Raw genomic sequence first — 20922 nt, 5'->3', positions numbered from 1 at the left:
CCATATAACGAGGTTCGGAGATGATACTCCTACTCCTCGGCGTGTCCGTAAGGTGGACGAGCCCTGTCAATCCGTCGGTGGATGAATCCCCGGAAACCCGGCTAAAATATACTCCTTCTGGGTGGAGAAACCTCGCCACAAAATCTTGCAACAGCAAGCAAAGAGTACACGAGATACAACAAGAAATACAAGACAATATGAATGCAACAACACTAGCTTGCCTTCTCGTTGTCGACTGAAGTCCCAGATGAAGCAACAACTTCACGGACGGATGCCAACAAGCAACTCAGCAGCAGCTGATCCAGTCGTGGAATGAAGCTCACGCGAAGCTTGCGGAGAAGAGCTCAACAAAGCTCAAGCACCAGAACAGCAGCTCTGTAGCAGAAAAGAAGAGCAAGAAGTTGTCGCGCAGCCCTCGACCCCTTTATACCGGCGAAGAAGACAGTTGCGTCGCAACGCTAGAACCCTGATCGGTCTATGGACCGATCAGGGCCGATCGGTCCCGCATCGATCGGTTAGTGCACGTAACCTTCGTGCGTACTCGATCGATGCTGGACCGATCAGGATCGGTCCACGATCGATCCCTCTGGCTGTGCTTCCGCGACATCGTCTCTCGATCGGTCCCTCGCATCGATCAGATGGCCCGTGGACCGATCACCGCTTCTTTCGCCGATCGGTCACCGATCGATCAAGAATCGAACAGAGTTTCGATATCGATCGGTCACCGCACCGATCGAGCAAACATATCACTGGATCGGTCTAGTGACCGATCCGAGCTTGGTTTTGCCCAAACCAAGTCCCAAGACTTCAAACCAATATCCGGTCAACCTTGACCTATTGGTACTTCATCCCTAGCATCCGGTCACTCCCTTGACTGCTAGAACTCCTCGCCAAGTGTCCGGTCAATCCTTTGACCTACTTGGACTTTCCAACACCGGAAGTCCGATCATCCCCGATCCATCCGGATTTTCCTTGCCCGCTTTACTCACGGGACTTTCCACCGGCTTCACTCACCAGATTTCCACACCGCCTAACATCCCAGCTAGGACTTTCCCACCACCGGCTTCACTCACCAGGATTTTCCAACCGCCTAACATCCCAGTTAGGACTTTCCCACTGCCTTCCTCACTCAGGACTTTCCCGTGCCAAGTCTCCATACTTGGACTTTTCCAAGTCTCCATACTTGGACTTTTCCAGTGCCAAGTCTCCATACTTGGACTTTTCGCGTGCCAAGCTCCCTGCTTGGACTTTTCCGTGCCAAGTCTCCATACTTGGACTTTTCCAGTGCCAAGCTCCCTACTTGGACTTTTCCGTGCCAAGTCTCCATACTTGGACTTTTCCCGAATCAGGTCAACCAGGTCAACCCTGACCTACGGTTGCACCAATAATCTCCCAAACATCTATTCTTGTCCCACATCAAGAATAGAACTCTCTCACGAGTGTCAAACATCAACATGCAACACAACTAGGTCAACCTTGACCTAAGGTTGCACCGACAATCTTCCCAAGTCAAACATCAAAATACAACTCGAGTCACGTCAACTCGAGTCGGGTCAATCAGGTCAACCTTGACCTAAGGTTGCACCAACACCCTAGACCATGGACATCTTTGGAATAATTTTACTAGCTATCACAGTTCCTTGTTGTCTGAAAAATGTTCAAATACTACCTGCCATTTTAGTTCCTTTTCATCTGTTTTTTTTTGTCCATTTTGTTTCCCATATGAAGATCATAAATGGACAAATTTTGGATTATCTAGTTTCTTCTTATATTGGAGTCTAATCATTTTAATGTTTTTAGTTAGATGTGGTTAAAATGTATTCTTGGTAACCTTTCTTCCTTTAAAATGAATCCAAGATATAGTGAATAGGGATGTAATTTCTAATTGTTCATTGTGATATGTCCAATAAGTATAAATGGATCCTGGGGCAATTTTTTCTTATAGTTATCAGATTGCATGTGGATTTTGGTCCTAGATCATATTGAATTTTGTATGATTATGGTAGTTTATGGAAATATCCAGGTCAATTTTTTTTTTTTTTATTGTATGACTAGTGTTCAAGTTACTAGCATGAGTATTACATGGTTACAATCATAGCTTATGTTTGATGTTGTTGCTTTCATATGGATTTCAATCAATTTGTTCACCATGATGGTATGTGTATTATGTTTTTGGTGAACTGAATTTCTTATAATGTTCTCTACGTGTTATATAGGTTTTATATTTTTCTTAAATCTTGCTCCCTAATTACTTGAGTATCGTGAACATGGATTTGTATGCTATTTTGTCTGGTACAACTATCTAAATATTGTGTTCTACCTTGTGATAAGTTCCTTGGGGGCTCAGTAAAGTGTTTATTCAAAAGTGTTCTGTCTTATGATATATGTCTATATACATTTTTAACATGATGTCAAATTGTCAATCTCTATTTTTCTTAAATCTTGCTCACCTAGCATTCTCTTTTTAGTAATATTTGAATGTTTCTAATTGTGCAACTATCTGATTCTTAACGATATTCATATTATTGTAGTCGTTCATAAGTTCATTCATGGATGCATCTAGCAGAAGTGGTAGCTGTCCTTCCGTCACTCAACCTCACACAGTATCTCCATCTGAAACATCAATCATTCATGAGGAAGTAGTAGATATTGGAGGCAAAAGGAAAAAAGTTGCTGATGTATGGTCACACACCAAGAAAATTATAAGGAGAAATGACAAAAATGAGGTCACTGCTGTTGTTGCTATTTGCAATTATTGCAAAACTGAAGTTCCTGCCCATAGCAAAACACATGGGAATAATGGCATTGATGGACATGTGAAGAAATGCAAAAACAATCCTCATAATGCGGTGAAGTCAGGTTCTTCTCAACCAATCTTAACACAGTCATCCATGAATAATGCTTTGACACCCCACATCTTTTGCTAAAAAAAGCTTGAAGATAAGGTTGTTGCATTTGTTGTTAAAGATGAGATGTCATTTAGGGTAGTGGAAGCAGCAGGGTTTGTAGAGATGATGAAGGAAGCTCAACCTCGATTCAAGATTCTCAATAGAAAGAAAATTGCATCTCTTGTATGAGATTTATATGCACTGGAGATGGTTAAGATAAAGAGTGTCATTGGTGATCAAAGGGCAAGTATCACGACCGATACTTGGATCTCAATTCAGAATATCAATTACATGGTAATCACAACTCATTTCTTGGAAAATGATTGGAAGTTGCATAAGTGAATAATAAATTTCACTAAGATCATTACCTCTCACAAAGGAGATGACATTGGCAAAGTTTTAGAAACGTGCTTGAGCAATTGGGGGATAGATAAAGTTTTCACTATCACAGTTGATAATGCTAGCACGAATGATAAATCGGTGGAGTACATGGGAAAGAGGCTAAAGGAAATGGACACTCTCTTATTTGATGGTAAATACTTGCATTTGAGATGTTGTTGTCATATTATAAATTTAATTGTCAAGAGTGGGTTGAAGTTTCTTAATGAGTCAGTTGAATCCATTAGAAATTGTGTGAAATATATTCACTCTTCTGGGGAACGGTTGGACCAATTTAGGCAGTGTGCTATCCTATTGAAGATGGATAAAATGTCAACCGTTCCAATGGATGTGCCTACGAGAAGGAATTCCACCTATACAATGTTTTTTGTTGCATACAAGTTTAAAAAAGTGTTTGGTAGGATGGCAGAGAATGTTCAATTTGTTGAATACTTTGAAGATGTAGATGGTTCGGAGAAGAAAAAGCGAGTGGGGCCTCCTATGAAAAAAGATTGAGAGAAAGCACAAGTCTTTGTGAATTTTCTCAAGAGGTTTCATGATACTACATTGCAACTTAGTGCTACCAAGAAAACTACATCACCCTTGATTTAGGAGGAAATAGTTGCAATGAGGATGATCATTGATGAGATAATACTTGACACTACTAATCCTTCATTACAAGAAGTTGCTAAGAGAATGGAGAGTAAGTTCAATAAGTATTGGGGTAATCTTGAGAAGGTGAACAAGCTTGTTTTCCTAGGTCACATTCTAGATCCTTGTTATAAACTTCAAATGATTGGGATCCATTTGGGAGATATGAAATTGGATGCTAGTAAAATACAATCCTTTGTTGACGGTTTAAAGAATTGTCTAATGGAGTTGTATCATGCATATAAAGGGAATTCACCTTTGGATCATATTAATGGGATTGATGATGGCGATGTAGATAAAGATTTGATGGAAATGTATAAGAATGATCCCATTAAACTAAACTATCATCTGAAAATGGCTCAACTAAGAAAAGCTCAAAAGTAAGCAGAAATAACCAATGATGTGGACAAGTACTTCTCGGATCTTTTTGTGAAATGGAGCTCAAACTTTGATATTTTGGAATGGTGGAAAAGAAATACAATGACATTTCCAGTTTTGCCTAAGATTGCCAAGGATATTTTTTCAATCCCTTCATCTACTGTTGCTAGTGAGAATGCTTTTAGCCTTGGGAGGAGGGTTGTAGATCCATTTAGGGCATCATTGCATCCTAAAATGGTGGAGGCACTAGTGTGCACTAGTGACTGGCTTAGAGGTGAATAAATTAACTTATACAAAGAGCTGACAGAAGATGAATTCAACTTTTATAAGGATTGTGAAGAAGTGGTCACAAGTAAGTCAATATTTAACTTATTTATCTTGGTATAGACTATAGAATATAGATTATGCTTATATGATATTTGTTGTTTGTAGATACCCTCATTGCTTAATTGTGGATGCTCCTGCTTACCAGATAAAGGCAGATATTGAAGAATATGAATATCATCAACACTAGTGTTTTGTGAATGATGATCTTTAAGACATCTACTTAGTTATCCGCTGACATTTTCATATTCAAGTTACTAGTCATTTATGAACATTTGTATCTTTTTATTTCTGACTATTGCAGTGTTGCTATCTCCATCAATGTGTATCTTTTCATTTACCTGAAAATCCTAAGTTTTATATTAGTTTCTGCATGAAAATGTCTAGTATTATGTCTTGGGACACAAGTTATTTGTTCGTGGTTTGTCTTGGGACACTACATCAGAAACTCTGTGCGCTGTGAGTCTGTGAGTGCTTTTTTGCTTGCTTGTTAAAAATACATGATGCATTTCCATTATGTGATTCTAAATATTTCATTGTTCTTGTAGCTCATCTTGCCTAAATGTGTAAAAATCTTCTTCTTTGTTTTTTTTTACAATCTTTACATGATATGCTTAAAGATAGCTTTTATTCAGGTTTTTAGTGTGCATGGAGAAATTGAGGAAGGGGTTGTTATTGTAGACAAGGCAACTGGGAAATCCAAAGAATATGACTCCATTACTTACAAGCATATGGCATCCACTATAAGGGTATTGCAGGAACCAAGTAAGTTGATTGATGTAAGAAGTTTTCTCCAAACATGTAAATGTAGTATCACCGTTGTTGTGTCTCTTATTCACTATTATAGAATTTAAATGTCTCTTGTGTTGAATAACCATAGTTGGTTATCACTAACAGACTAATTTTACAGTCCACAAATTCTTTATCTTTATCTCCATCTACAATCATATTGATATTGAATAATGTATGCTAATTCAAAAACATCCATTTCTAAACATCCTACATATTCTTTAGTTTGAATTTTCTTTTGCATACTTGATTTTTTTTTTCACTCCATTGATCCCTTATGTTGAACATATGCTTATGGCTTAAATGGTTGAATAATGAATTAATGGTACCTAAGCTTGAAATGCTACAAACCCTTCTAGATGTCCTATATTTCTTTAGTTTGAACTTTCTTCTACATAATTTGTTTATTTTTAGTTCGTCTCTGAGATAATTTATGTTATGCAACTTGACACCTAAGAAATACTTTATCGATCCCTTATTTTCAACATATGCTCATGACTTAAATGGATGAACTAATGGTGCTTGAGCTTGGACTTATGTTGACATTAGTTTCACGATTTCGTCTTGTAATCTTTGGAGACTCCACTTATGACAGAATTTGCCATGTGTAGGAATTATAAGCCAAATTGAAAAGTTCAGTTGTGATAACTGAGATCTATTCTGGAATTGGAACAACAAATTGGGAAATCAATGACAATGACATCAATATTTAAGTTTCTATGCTCTCCTAGGGGCTTCAGTTGTAAATAATTAGAGATTTCTTGTAAATCTATCAAACCAAAGGGTGTAAATTTAATGAATGATCCTAATAATTTTCCTCTTAATATGGTAACTGAACTAGAATTCCTTTCCATCTTTTCTGTTCTTCCTCATTTTTGCGTGAGAATCTGATTACATTATGCTATTTAGAATCCTTGCTCATAATTCATTTGTTTCTTCATCTGTACAAAGCCTCAACTATGTCATCCTCCATAGTGCTACTTTTCGTGGAACCACAAGATTTGCAATCTTACCGAAAGCCTCCAAAATGATGCAAAGCCTCACTGCTTGCATCGCTCAGGTGAATTTTCATCCCATTCCAGCAGCTTATCCTCTTTGCTTGTTTTATTTTTATTATCTCTTCATTTCCAAAAGCCATTGACGATTCTAGTTTCTTCTACTCTTTGTCCTGCCTGCTCCAGATTGCTATTTATGTTTTCTTTCAGTTCTAGATTTGATTTAAACATATTTCTTCTTCATCATGGATTTCCTCTGCTTCCTGCAGTATAAGAGCAGGATCCTCTTCTCCCAAAATAGTTCCCACTCCCCTCTCTCACTTCTTCCTATTCCACTTCTCATTGGATTCCAGCAGTAATATATTTTGTAATTGCATATTTATCTATTTTTTTTATCATCGGAACTGTTTTTTCTTTTTTTGGAAGTTGATTTGGTTCATCACAACTGTTTCTGTTTCTACATACGTTTTTCTATTTCTCAGAACTTTTTCTGTCTCATTAGATTGATCTGGATATGGTGTAATGTCAACAAAATTCCAATGTTGGTCTTCTTGGTTGTAAGCCTCTTGTGTTAGGAACATCATTGATATATCAGACAATTCCTGCTGGTCTGCTTACACTTCTTTTGGTTTATTTCTGGTATATTTATAGTATTTCTGGTAGTTTGATAATATCTCAATAGTAGTACTAATATAGACTCAAAATGTTGCTGTATAATGAAAATATTTGAACATTCGAGATATCATCTCCTTACCCGACGGGATCCCGAATATTCGGGATCCCGAACATTCGAGTCCTGACACTTGTCGGGTACGAGATCGGGAGAGAAATTGATTCACAATTTTTATCAGGACGGGAATTGGGTAAGATGGTTACAGGACGGGTCCCTACCCGATTCCACCCCTAGATCAGATGGTTGATTCAACGGTGGGCTGCGAGCTCATCTGCATGCTCGACGCATACCAAGGCTACCACCAAGTGTCACTCGCCCGCGAGGACCAGGAGAAGATCAGCTTCATTACGATCGATGGGACATACTGCTATAATATCATATCGTTCGGACTGAAGAACGCTAGAGCTACTTACCAGAGGTTGATGAACAAAGTATTCTGATGGTAGATCGGTCGTAATATGGACGTATACGTCGACGACATACTAATTAAATCTCTCTAAGTTGCTGACCTATGCGCAGATATCAACGAGACTTGTTGGACGCTAAGAACTTATGGGATAAAGCTGAATCTCGACAAGTGTCTATTCGGTGCGAGGAGTGGCCGCTTCCTGGGCTACATCGTCACCGAGCGGGGCATTGAAGCCAACCCAAGCAAGGTCAAAGCTTTGCAAGATATGTCGCCGTTTCGGAACTTGAGGGAAGCCCAAAGGCTGACCGGTCGGATCACGGCACTATCCAGGTTCATATCTAAGTCGTCTGATCGGAGCGTGCCATTCTTCAAGATACTGCACCAAGCTTTAAAATTATAATAGGGCGTCAAGTGCGACCGAACGCTAAAGGAGCTAAAGGAGTATCTGAACTCACTACATGTGTTAGCCATGCCGGTTGTGGGTGAGCCACTCTGGATCTACTTGTCATCCAATGAGCATGCGGTCGAGTCAGCTCTAGTTAGGTAGAATGACCAAGAGCAGCAGCCTGTGTATTTTTTGAGCCGTGTATTAAAAGATGTTGAGTCCCGCTACACTGGTCTCGTAAAAAGTTGGCTTATGCGTTAGTACTCACTGCACGAAGACTCCGCCCGTACTTCCTGGCGTCCTCGATAATTGTGATGACTAACAGTGCTTTGGGAAGAGTCCTCAATCCAGAGGCGTCCGGACGGCTGATTAAGTGGACGACAGAACTTAGCAAGTTCGACATTCAGTATCAACCCCGAGCGGTGATCAAAGCTCAAGCCTTCAGATTTCGTCACAGAAGTCTAGAGTGACGAGCTGGCAGCAACATGGAAGATATACGTAGATGGCTCGTCCACTCAACAAGGTAGCGAGATTGACATATTGCTTATCTCACCACGAAAGGACCGAATATAGCTGTCCGTTTGGCTGGACTACCGAGCCACTAACAACGAAGCAGAGTATGAGGTGCTAATAGTCGGCCTATAGGCAACTCGACATATTGGAGCGGTTAAAGTCCTCATCCACTCGGACTCCCAGCTCGCCGCCCAACAACTATCTGGGACCTTCGAAATAAGCAACACATTGTTGAGGCTCTATGCAGAGGCTTTCGAGAAGTTAAAGACCAACTTCCAGGAGGTTTCCATACAAAAGATCCCCCGATCAGAGAACCAGACGACAAATGAGTTAGCGAAACTAGCTAGTTTGTTGACGTCGATTGTCATAGGTCAGTTGATCGAGCAAGTCTCACTTGTGGTGCACATCGATTGAATGGAGAGAATAACATTCTTGAACTACTGGAGGATGACCTTGACGGAGTTTTTATAGTCGGGGGCAGCACCTGCTGATTTGGAAGAAGCTCGCCTGCTGAAGAAGAGGGTCAGACGATCCACCTTGATCAGGGACCAGCTTTATAAGAAAGCTTTCTCCAGGCCCCTCCTCAAGTGCGTCGGATCGGAAGATGTCGAGTACATCCTGAAAGAAGTGTACCAATGCTCTTGCGGAGGTTATCCGGGCGGCCGAGCATTAGCCTGAAAGATACTCCTAGATGGATATTTTTGGTCGACCCTCCAGGAGGATGCTGCTCAGACGGTGGCCACCTATTTGTCTTGCCAAAAATATCACAACATGTCATACCGACCGACCAAGGAAATGAAAGCATCTATGGTATCATGCTCGTTCGACTAGTGGGGCATGGGCATCGTCGGGCCTTCCTCCATGGCGACCGATCAGTGGAAGTTTATGCTCGTTGCGGTGGACTACTTCTCAAAGTGGGTAGAGGTCGAGCCGCTTGCAAGAATCACTGAGCAGATGATCACCAAATTTATCTGGCAAAATATTATTTTCCGGTTCAGAATCTCATGCCAACTCGTGTCCGATAATGGAAGACAATTTGTCGGTCGGGAGCTTAGAGAATGGTGTGAAGGTTATTGGTGTCAGCCTTTTTACATGTCACGTGGCACTCCAAATTAATAAAGATTGGAACTCATTTATGCTAAAGAAAATACGTGTAGTAAGGAGTCCCAAGTCGTATTTTTCCAAGGATTAACTAGTAAATGTATGCTAATTCTAGAATTGCTTCAAAATGAATTTTCGTCAAATGAATTTCAACTGAACTTGATTCCTTATGCAACATTAAATCAATTCAGTCAACTACTATCTCTTTAATTCTCAAATACAGTAACCATCAAATTCAATACCTCATCACAATTGCAAGAACCAGAAATAACCTTACATTCACCATCATAATCTGATTCAACAATTCAGCTTTAATACTCAAACAACATAGTGTTGAATAGAAATAACAATCAACAACTGAAGGTAAACAATTAACACTTAACCAATTTCACAATCACAACACATTTAATGTATAGATCAAGGAATTGCCAACTAAGAATCGGAACTAACAATATAGCTTAAACAGAATTGCAAGTTCAAAATAAACATATATTGCAAACACTTTAAATGAAATTCATATTGTAGAACTTTAACAAAAACTGAATTGCAAAAGAATTTCAGTAACAGAATTTCAGAAATAGCTCACACAGAAATCGAAATGAAAAGAAAATAATCAGATCATCAGATCTGAGCAGGAACATCAACAATTCAATAACAAAGATAAAGAAATCTAAACCCTAAACATTCCACAATCCAGATCTCGAACTCAAACTCCTCTAATCTGCTGTAAAACAGTGTGTCATTGGAAACCTCCCCTCAAACACCCAACTACAAACAACCAAGCTTCCAACTATCACCAGAGAATGTTCACAGCTCTTGGAAACCTCCCCTCGAGCTCACACCCGTTGATAATCTCACCAGCCGAAAAACAGAGCTTAGGTTCTGTGAATTGCATACCAAATCGAACGGCCAATTCGACACAGCCTTGCTGCAGAATGGAGAGCAGAAAAGGTTTAGAAGCTCCAAGAAACCTCCCTCGAAGCTCTGGTGGATGCGGAGATCGCTGATTGGAAACCTCCCCGATCAGGAATGTGGCGGTGGAACAGAATCCAAGTCGCGTACAAGAAACCTCCCTTGATCGCTCTCTGATCATCGGAAGATGAACGTCGGAGGCTTGAGATTGTCGTCGTTGAAGAAGAAGAAGAACTGGATCTGGAATCGGGAATGGGACCTTGGTGTCGCGGAGAAGAAGAGAAGAAGACACTGTAGTCGCGAAAATGCCGAGCCCAGCTTCACTGTAGCTTCTCGCGGCTATTTAAATCCTCCCAAATCTGATCGGACGGGTGTGATTTCTCGGATCTTGATCAACGGTGGAAAATAGCCTAAAATCCTATCTAACAGTACTGATCTTCATCTATAGTCCAGATCTACTCCCCATTAGGTCGGATGGACCAAATGCTTGACGGATGGCTCGGATCTCTCCAATCTTCAATAGGTGGTCCAAATCGATCCAAAGCTTGATCGCCTCGTTTAGCTCTAGATTTGAGCCCAAATGTGGCCTGATTGATCGGGTCCATGACCCTTTTGATGCCTACAAAATAATAAACAAATATTAGATTCAAATACCATGAAAATAGACTAATTTGTAATTCAGTCCAAGATCACATGCAATTATGAAATACAATGTAAAATGTGAGATTAGGCTATGAAAAGACTATTAAAGTTATGCATTATGAATCAAAATAATGTAGCAAAATCATGGTTATCAGTTATGGCATCTAATAGGCCTTCACCTCGGTGGCCTACCCTCAAGGCAACGAGCAAGCCGAAGTTGCCAACCGGAAGATCCTCAAAATCTTAAGCGCTCGGCTCAACCACATGAGAGGCACCTGGGTTGACGAGCTCTCCAGTGTGATGTGGACTCTCCGCACGACTCTGAAGGAGGTGACCGGTGTAACCCCATTCCAGTTGGTCTACCACGCAAAACAGTGGTCCTCGTAGAGGTCGGAGTGGAGTCCAATCGGGTGCGACTCTACGATGAAGGGAACGTCGAACGGAGGCATATGGAGCTCGACTTGGTGGACTAAGCGCGGGCAAAAGTCGCAGTTTGACTAACGGCGTACTGGCAACGAATGAAACAGAACTACAACCAGAGAGTGATCCCAAGGTCCTTTCAGGTCAGCGATTTCGTTTGGAAGAAAGTAAAGCCAGTCGGCGACGTCGCCAAGCTCGAGGCACCGTGGTTGGACCGTTCAAGGTTGTGTAAAAGCTTCGTTCGGGCGCCTACTATCTGGAGGACGAAGAGGGAAGACAGTGTTTGGATATATACTAAAAGCCTAGCTTTTTGTATGAACATTTATTTTGTAATAAGAATCACATTGGTCAAATGTCTGCATTTAGTAAAATGCAGTTGTCCATTTAATTTATATTGTAGATAACATGGTGTCTGATGTCACACAGAAGATCATGTTATCAGTTCCTTATAAATTATAAATAGTAGCTCACAACCAAGATGGATTGAGACAAACCATTAGAATGGTTGTAGTGTAATTTGGTACTAGTTTATCTTGACTATAAAATTACACTAATACACTATGTGTGTATTGAGCATGACCATTTGAGGTTGTTCTTTTTATACTGACTGCATAAAAGAACATAACATCTATTATTATGGATGTGCGTACTCTTAATCCCGATATAATAACAAGCACATATACTTAGTATTTATTTCTTTAATTTATCAATGGATAAGATTTATTCGTTAAATTAATTGGGCCGATAAGTTGGGAAATAATATTATTTATATGGTGTGTTGTTGATTATAGAAGTAAACTATGTCCCAGTTATCTAGGTTGATGATGTCCCCTTAAGGAGCTCATAAGGATTGTCATGTAAACCCTGCAGGTGGACTTAGTTCCGGCATGACAATGAAGTTGAGTGATATTACTCTTGGAGCTAGATATTAATTAAGTAAGTTGTCAATAACTCATTTAATTAATGGACATTCGATATCTTAAACATAAGGAGACTAATGCACTCATGATAAGAAGGAGCTCATAATGTAATATGACATTGGTGCGGTAGTTCAATAATGACTCTTTAGTGGTATGAGTTATTATTGATGAACTTGAGTTGGGTGTTCGGGTCGAACACAGGAAGCTCAAGTCCATCAGGAGGCCAAAATCAATTCCTCCTCTAGGTCCCTGTTGTAGCCTCTTATTAAAAGCTTTTTTATCCACCCAAAGCCCAGCTTCTTACCCAAACTAGGGGTCGACCACATCCTTGCTTGGTGCCCAAGTAAGGGGCCGACCACTAAAGTAATAAAAAGGGAGGTTTTAATTTTTGTACAAATCTTTCCTTTTATAGCAATTTACAAAGGATTAAAAGAGAGATTTTAATTTTAAAATCTTTCCTTTTTTGAAGCCATCCTCATGATTTCAAAAGAGAGTTTTAAATTTTAAAATCTTTCCTTTTTGTTACCATCTATATTGATTTAAAAAGAGAGATTTTAATTTTGATAAAACTTTCCTTTTTGTAACCATGAATTAAAAGAGAAGTTTAATTTTTAAACTTTCCTTTTGTAGCCATCACAATAGGAAATTTAAAAGAGAGAGATTTTAATTATTATTAAAATTTCCTTTTTTGCCATGATTGGAATTAAAAGGAAGTTTTAATTATGTTTAAAACTTTCCCTTTTTGCATTCACCAAGGATTATAAAGAGAGGTAGATGGTGCCTTATGGAACAATAACACAACCCAAAGTTTCCTCTTATTTTTTCCTTGGTGGCCGGCCCTTCTCTTTCTCTTCTCCCTTTGTTTTCTTCTCTTGAGGCCGGCGGCACATCAAGCTCCATCTTCTTGTGGTTGGTTTGCTTGGATGGGAAGAAGAAGAGAAGGAAGTTTCCTATTTTGACATTCCTTGGGTGGCCGAAACTTGTAGGCAAAGAAGAAAGGCTCGGGTGGATTTCATCTTGGTAGATCGTCACCCACACGACGTCCAAGAGGAGGAGAGGAATACAGTAGAAGATCAAGAGATTTTTAAGATACAAAGAAAGGTATAACTAATTATTTATTTTCGCTACATAATTAGTTTGTGTTCTTTGTATGGATCCTAAAATACCAACACAAGAGGCTATCGATTTTATGTTTCGATTATGGTCTCTATAGTTAAACCTAAGGTTACTGTAAGAAGTTTAAATATTCAATTTCTTTGAAAGACTTTGTCTAGGAAGTGGTGGATGATCCCATACCCAAGAAAGTCGAGTGTCTCGCCATGTTTAACCTAGAAGTTAATCTTTGAAATAGATATTTAATCAACTTCTGTAATATGGTTTAACTTCTGAAGAACACATGGGTTGAACTTGGAGTAAAAATGTTAAGTTTCGTTTCCAATCCAAGTTTAACTTCTGAAGAACAGCTTGGATTAATAATGTTAAGTTTCGTTTGCAATCCAAGTTTAACTTCTGTAGAGCACATGAGCTGCTAGGAAAAGTTTTGTTCTTGTACAAATTTTTGAACAAGGGAAACAGAATGGAATTTCAAGTAGCACCCAACAATTGGTATCAGAGCCAGTTTTCTGCCTCTGTGTTTGGTTTTCAGTTAAATTATACACTTTTCGTATATAAATTTAGAAAGGATAATAGTAGGATGTGCAAATAGATTAACTCTATGGTTGCAGACATCCTAGTTCCAACTATTATGGCCCTATTGTGTTTGTGTGTGATTGGACCCGTGGGCATGTCGAGGGCAGTTTATGTGTGTGAATGATTGTAATTATTAAATACAGCGGGAGCTGTATTAGTTTTAGGATTTCACATTTTGTTCGATCTAGATTACATGTACATTCCCTTGTGGAATATAGGCTCGATAAATGTAAAATTTTATTTTTATCACGGATCGTATCCTTGCGAGGCGTGGTGCTATTGGAGGACCAGAGGCGCAGCGGAAAAGGAAGTAAGATAGACGCGACAACATGACCCGTTGGCGGAGGCTAGGGTTGGTGGCACACGGAGGACAGCTATGGATGAGGTCATAATAGTTGGAAAATTATTTTTCATATTTATTGCCTTTTATGCTGTCTATATGTGTTGCGTGTGTGTGCATGTTAAAATTCCTTGTTTTAAATAACTAAGTAGGAGATGAATTATTTAAATTCCATGATCTCCATTACTGGTTTGTAAGTAATGCATTCAAATTTGTACATTGGCTCTGAGTGCCTTCCTCCATATCGGATGAGTTTGTTTGCGGATCACTAGATCAAACTTCCTTTATGGATGATTATAGGAAATTATTTAGGTTTGTGTGATCTTCTTCATCTGAAGGGGCACAATCCTATTTAATGGACTAAGTATCAAGTAATGGTATACACTTAGGCGCATTTAATAGTATACTCCCCATCGGAGTCACTGCTATTATTTGTGTGACTGAAGAAAAACCAACTATTAATTTTATTTGTCATAAAGTTAAGTTGACAAGATAATAAAATTAATGGGCAAAACCTCCTCTTACAAATGTTTGAATTTGTATACGTCCACACTATCGTGGCATACAAAATTCACGGTGTTTTGAGGTATTGGTGAATTTAAATGATATTGTTTGAGGAATCAATATTATTTTAAATTCTTAAGTTTTGACCAAATATTTTGTGATTCTTAGGATTTCAAATAACCATCAATCCTCTTGTTGTTATATTGAAAGAGAACAAATTTACTGGACCCAATTATATTGATTGGAAGAGAAACTTGGACATTGTCTTAACTGCTGAAGGCTACAAGTTCGTACTTTTTGAGATCTGTCCAAGCTTGTCTAATAGTGATTCTAGATTGAGTGTCATAAGAAATGGATCAGGGCAGATGAGATGGCGCGGTGTTACATTTTGGCTTCTATGTCAAATGTACTGCAACATCAACATCAGGTCATGCCTACTACTTATGACATGATGCGCAATCTCAAGGAACTCTTCGGACATCAGAATCAAGCTGCTAGGCAAGAGGCTATGAGAAACTTGATGACGACCACCATGACTGAGGGGACACCCGTAAGGGATCATATCCTCAAAATGATGGCTCATTTAAATGAGATAGAAATCCTTGGGCCGAAATCGATGGGGAAACTCAGGTCGATATCATTCTCCAAACACTGCCTAAAAGTTTTGAGCAGTTTCACTTGAACTACAACATGAACAAAAGGGTTTATTCATTCACGGAACTTCTAATAGAACTTCAAGCAGCAGAAGAGTTATTTCGTCAAAGCTCTTAAATTCACATTGCTGAAAATGTTTTTGCTTCTAAACCGAAAGGTAGAAAGAAGAAAAAGAAACAAGTTAGTTCAGCAAAGAAAGTGAATCGATCTCTAAGGACTGGACTGAAAGCAGGTGTGAAGAAGTCGAAGGGCAAGCGCTTCACATGCAAGTAGTCTGTACATTGGAAAGTGGGTTGTCCTCGTAGAAAGGAGAACAATAAAGGAATATCTTATTCTCTAGTAGTTGAAACATGTTTAGTGGTGTTATCTACCGGTACCTGGTGTGTAGATACGAGAGCCACTGATCATATCTGCAATTCATTGCAGGGGTTCCAGGAAACTCAACGACTACATGAAGGGGAGAATATCGTCTACATGGGCAATGCTATAAAAGTGACGGTTGTTGCAGTGGGAGTTGTTTATTTGTCTTTTGATAAGAATAAAACATCGATTTTGAGAAATTATTTTTATGTATCAAGTTTTAGAAAGAACTTGATTTCAATTTCTAAACTTTTTATGGATGGATATTCTGTTTCTTTTGATGACAAAGTAGTTGTCAAGAAAAATAGGGAAATTATCTGTTCTGGTACATTGGTTGGAAATTTGTATACTCTAAATCCAATAACTCTCATGATGCAACAAATGGAAATTAATAACACATCTTCTAATTCTAATAAGAGAAAGCAACTTTCGGAAATGAACCAAACATATCTTTGGCATCTAAGACTAGGTTATATTAACTTAAGTAGGATTCAAAGGTTAATAGCTGATGGACCTTTGGGTTCATTGGTGGTGGAAAATTTTTCAACCTGCGAATCTTGCTTGAAAGGGAAAATAACCAAGAGATCTTTTAAGGCCAAGGGGTATAGAGCCAAAGATGTGTTGTAATTGATTCATTCTGATTTGTGTGGACCCTACAGGGTTGGATAAGAGGTGTGCAAATAATACTATGTACTGTGTTGGGGTTCAATCAAAGTCCCACATTGGAAAGGTTTGGTAAAGATCATGAGTTTAAAAGGATGTCCACATATCTCCACAATGACATGATATTGTCCACTTTGAGCCTAGGCCCTCATGGCTTTGCTCTTGGGCTCTTCCCAAAAGGTCTCATACCAATGAAGATATCATGCATCCTTTTAACCCCATGATCTTTACCAAATCTTTTCAATGTGGGACTTTGATTGAACCCCAACAATCCTTCCTTCAAACAAAGACCACAATTACTCTCATGGTCCAGGCCTCCCCGCGAGCATCTAGTCACACTGACCTGCTCTGGGCTTCCCCGCAAGCATCCACACCCGGTCACCTTGACCTATTTCGGACCTCCTTGCAAGTATTCGGTCACCTTGACCTGCTTCGGGGCTCCCTGTGAGCATCTGGTCACCTTGACCTACTCGCCTCCCTGCGAGCATCTGATCACCCTGATCTGCTCCAGACCTCCCCACAAGTATCCAGTCATCCTGACCTGCTCCGGGCCTCCCCGCGAGTATTCGGTCACCTGACTTACTTCGGGACCTTTCTCACAAGCATACGGTCATCCTGACCTGTTCCGGGACTCCCCATAAGTAGCTTAATCCGGTCAATCTTGACCTACTTCGGGGCTATCCGTGAACATCCGGTCACCTTGACCTGCTCCAGGCCTCCCCGCAAGCATCCAGTCATCCTGACTTGCTCCGAACCCACCCTCAACTTCGTTCAAGGCCACCCCATATAGCATCTGGTCTGGACCATGGCTCTGATACCATTTGTTACGACCGAAACGATGTCCACATATCTCCAGAATAGTATGATATTGTCCACTTTGAGCCTAGGCTCTCATGGCTTTGCTCTTGCGCTCTCCCCAAAAGGTCTCATACCAATAGAAATATCATGCATCCTTTTAACCCCATGATTTTTACCAAATTTTTCCAATGTGAGACTTTGATTGAGCCCCAACAATTGGTATCATAGTCATGGTCTAGACCAGATGCCATGTGGGGTGGCCTTGAACGAAGTTGAGGGTGAACCTGGAGTAGGTCAAGGTGATCGGATACTTGCGAGGAGGCCCAGAGCAGGTTAGGATGACCGGATGTTCGCGAGGAGCTCAGAGTAGATCAAGGTGACCAGATGCTTGCGGGGAGGCCTGGAGCAGATCAAGGTGATCAGATACTTGCAGGAAGGCAAATAAGTTAGGGTGACCGGATGTAACGTCACGGCCCCTCGGCCCCTTAGGCGGCCACACTAGCAGCCCAACTGGCGGCCCCTGATGGTCCCTTGGGCGACCACAATAGCGGCCCAACTGGCGACCCCTTATATCATCATCCAACAACCCTCGGTCGTGCCGTTACTCACAATGACTTCTCACCCCTGGCCAGTGGATTTTTGCCTTCCCCAGGATTCAAACTCTAGACCTCCAGGTTAAATACTAGAGTTTATGAATCCTGGTAGCCAAGTGAGTGGCTAAATAAATTGTCACGCCCCGGGGGAGTCTCTGTCCAAAGAAATTTCGACAGCATCTCCCATGTATGGCTGACAATCTGAACCATTTCTACAGATATAATATACCTCAGCCATAGAGGGCTGGAATATACACATAACCACGCAGTTTATATGCCGCCTTCTCGACTGATACAATAAAATACACAACCACACAATTATATGTAAATCTAACAGCCCGCTCGGCTGTACCAAAACCAAACACAACGGAAATACAATGGACAATATATACAAACTAAAAACGAAGACTACTAGCCGGCTAGGCTTACACCACACAACAAAATAACACTCCAGAAACAAACCGGAACACAAAGCTAAATACACAAATTTCATATACCAAAATAAAAATAAACAAAATGCGGAGATAGGTCTTCTGATGTGACATGGGGACCAACAGATAGGATACTCCAAGCGACTCCATAAACAACCTGGTACCTGAAAAAGATAGTGTCCACGGGGGTGAGTTCAGCAACTCAGCAGATACCTAGTTAACATGTATAGTAAACTATAACAAATAGTAATAACTATGGAGTACAGTCTCCTGGACAAAAGCTGAAAATGCACAATAGAAAAGGCTGAAGAGAACTGTACTCACCAGGGCCTCCTATCAGAATAGTCAGGTCGTCAGACCGAGAGTATCATAAATCCTGTATACATGTTAAACATATACATCCATCCAAATGCAACATATAAGTGCAACAAACACAATCAGTAAATGCATCAATGCATATGATGCCAATGTCATGGTCACCCCTGACTCCAGTCAGCCATCTCATATACGATGGTGAGGCTGAGTGGGTAGGGCTGTGACAACCGTGCACTCTGCCGTCACTGCAACTGATGAGTGACCGAGTGGACAGGATGCTGTCGGAGTACACCTATCCTCCTACCCCAAATCATAAGTGAGGGAGTGCAATGCTCTCATCTTCCGGTACACGATGACGGGGAGGGATCCCGGCGTGCTACCACGCTGCAGTCACACTACCCATGGGCGTCCCAGCGGAGCACCACCGAGCAAAACTGACGTGCTACCACGCTGCGTCACGCTACCCATGAGCGGACCAGCGGAGCACCGACAGAGATGAAACTGACGATGTGCTCAACAATAATGGAGCAGACTATCGTGCAGCATACAATCATGTGAATAGTGCATGACACTAAGCATAGCAAAATCCTAAACAGCATAGCAATATCTATATATATATAAAATGTGTACCATAGGACAATGAACCAAATCAAAGGTACACAAATCAGATAAGGTATAAAAACCTAGATCCTGAACATAATAAACACATGGTTGTGTTACTACCCTTATAAGCATGTATAATCAGGTAGGTACTAACATGAAGTGCATAATAAGTAAACAAAACAAGCATGTAACAGGTATCGGGTAGTGACCAACTGAAGCAAAGACGAACATAATCATTACTAAAGGTTATAACCTACTAAACATATCAACATGACATTATCAAAGATAAGTCAAGGTACCCGCCTCAAATAGTAGGTCCAATCCAATCAAATCCAACATCGAGATGCTCGTCTCGAATCAGAGTTCTGTAATACATGGTATTCAGATTTAGCTAATTACATATAAATAAATTAGCTAAATCAAATTCTCGAGAAGTTAACATAAATCCAGATCCAATTATAAACCCTAATTGGATCATCTAACTCCTCAATCGATTCTAACTAATCCAGTCGAATTAGGACTTGCAATAAGCAAAATCAATCATAGCTTCTTACCCAATTTAGCTAATTCAATACATATATCAAATCCTTATGTCTTACCTCAAATCACAGCCTTGTTCTAGTTGCTGGAACAATAGAAGCTATTGGTTGGAGTTGCTGCCGGAATAAGGGGTTGCCGGCTGCTGCAACGAGTGGCTGTCGGAATAGGGTAGCCGCTAGAACCCAAGAAGTACCTTGCGTTTCACTGTCCAGATCAAAGAGATCAAGAAACCAACCAAGAAATCTTTCCACCACTACAATCCAACAACAAAAATATAATTTCCCTTACCTCTTCGATCACAGCTAGGGCACAGTAACAACAAAAACGGAACCACAGTGAAGAAAAGTGTGCAGGCAGTAGCGCGAGGGGAGAAAAATCTCGCCACTGAACGGCTAGTGAATCGATGCTAGGGCTGAGGAGGAACGACGTCAGTGTGTTCCCGATCTCAACAGCGAAGACAAACAGAGAAGGCGTCTGTGGGTTGCGGCGCCGTCGGGGAAGAGAAAATAGTGGCCGGAGAGGGCAGTGGCGTCGGTGCTGCTCCGTGCGGTGACGACGACGGAGCGACGCGATGGAAAAAGGTGATGGCTCGGGTGGAAGAAGAGGAAATCGGGAAGGGCGAAGGAAGAGGTGAAGCCCTTGGCCGAGGGATTTTGTATGCCCGGGGAGGAGAAACCGTCGCGGCGGCGACGGTTGAGGAAGGAGCGGTTAGGGCAGATGTGTTCGGCGGGGGAAGAAGAGGGGCGCGGGCGAGGCTCGGGTGAAGGCACAGGGGAGAAGAAAAATAAGAAAAAAGAAATAGGAAAAGAAATAAAGCTTTTCCTCGCTCAGTGGGGTAGCCTAAACAGGCTTTCCCGGGGCCCAGATTTTATCCCCGTAACCTACATCATACGGTCTCCGAAAAATTTTCAGAAAATTTTCAAAAATTTTGAAAAATTCCCTTATGGTGATTTACCCATTTTCGGTTTTTTACACCGGATGCTCGCAGGGAGGTCCGAAGCAGGTCAAGATTGATCTGATCCAGCTGCTTACGGGGGGCCCAAAACAGGTCAGG

Source organism: Zingiber officinale, chromosome 8A, assembly GCF_018446385.1.
Source record: "Zingiber officinale cultivar Zhangliang chromosome 8A, Zo_v1.1, whole genome shotgun sequence".
NCBI classification, from domain to species: Eukaryota; Viridiplantae; Streptophyta; class Magnoliopsida; order Zingiberales; family Zingiberaceae; genus Zingiber; species Zingiber officinale.
This window is presented reverse-complemented; position numbering follows the sequence as displayed.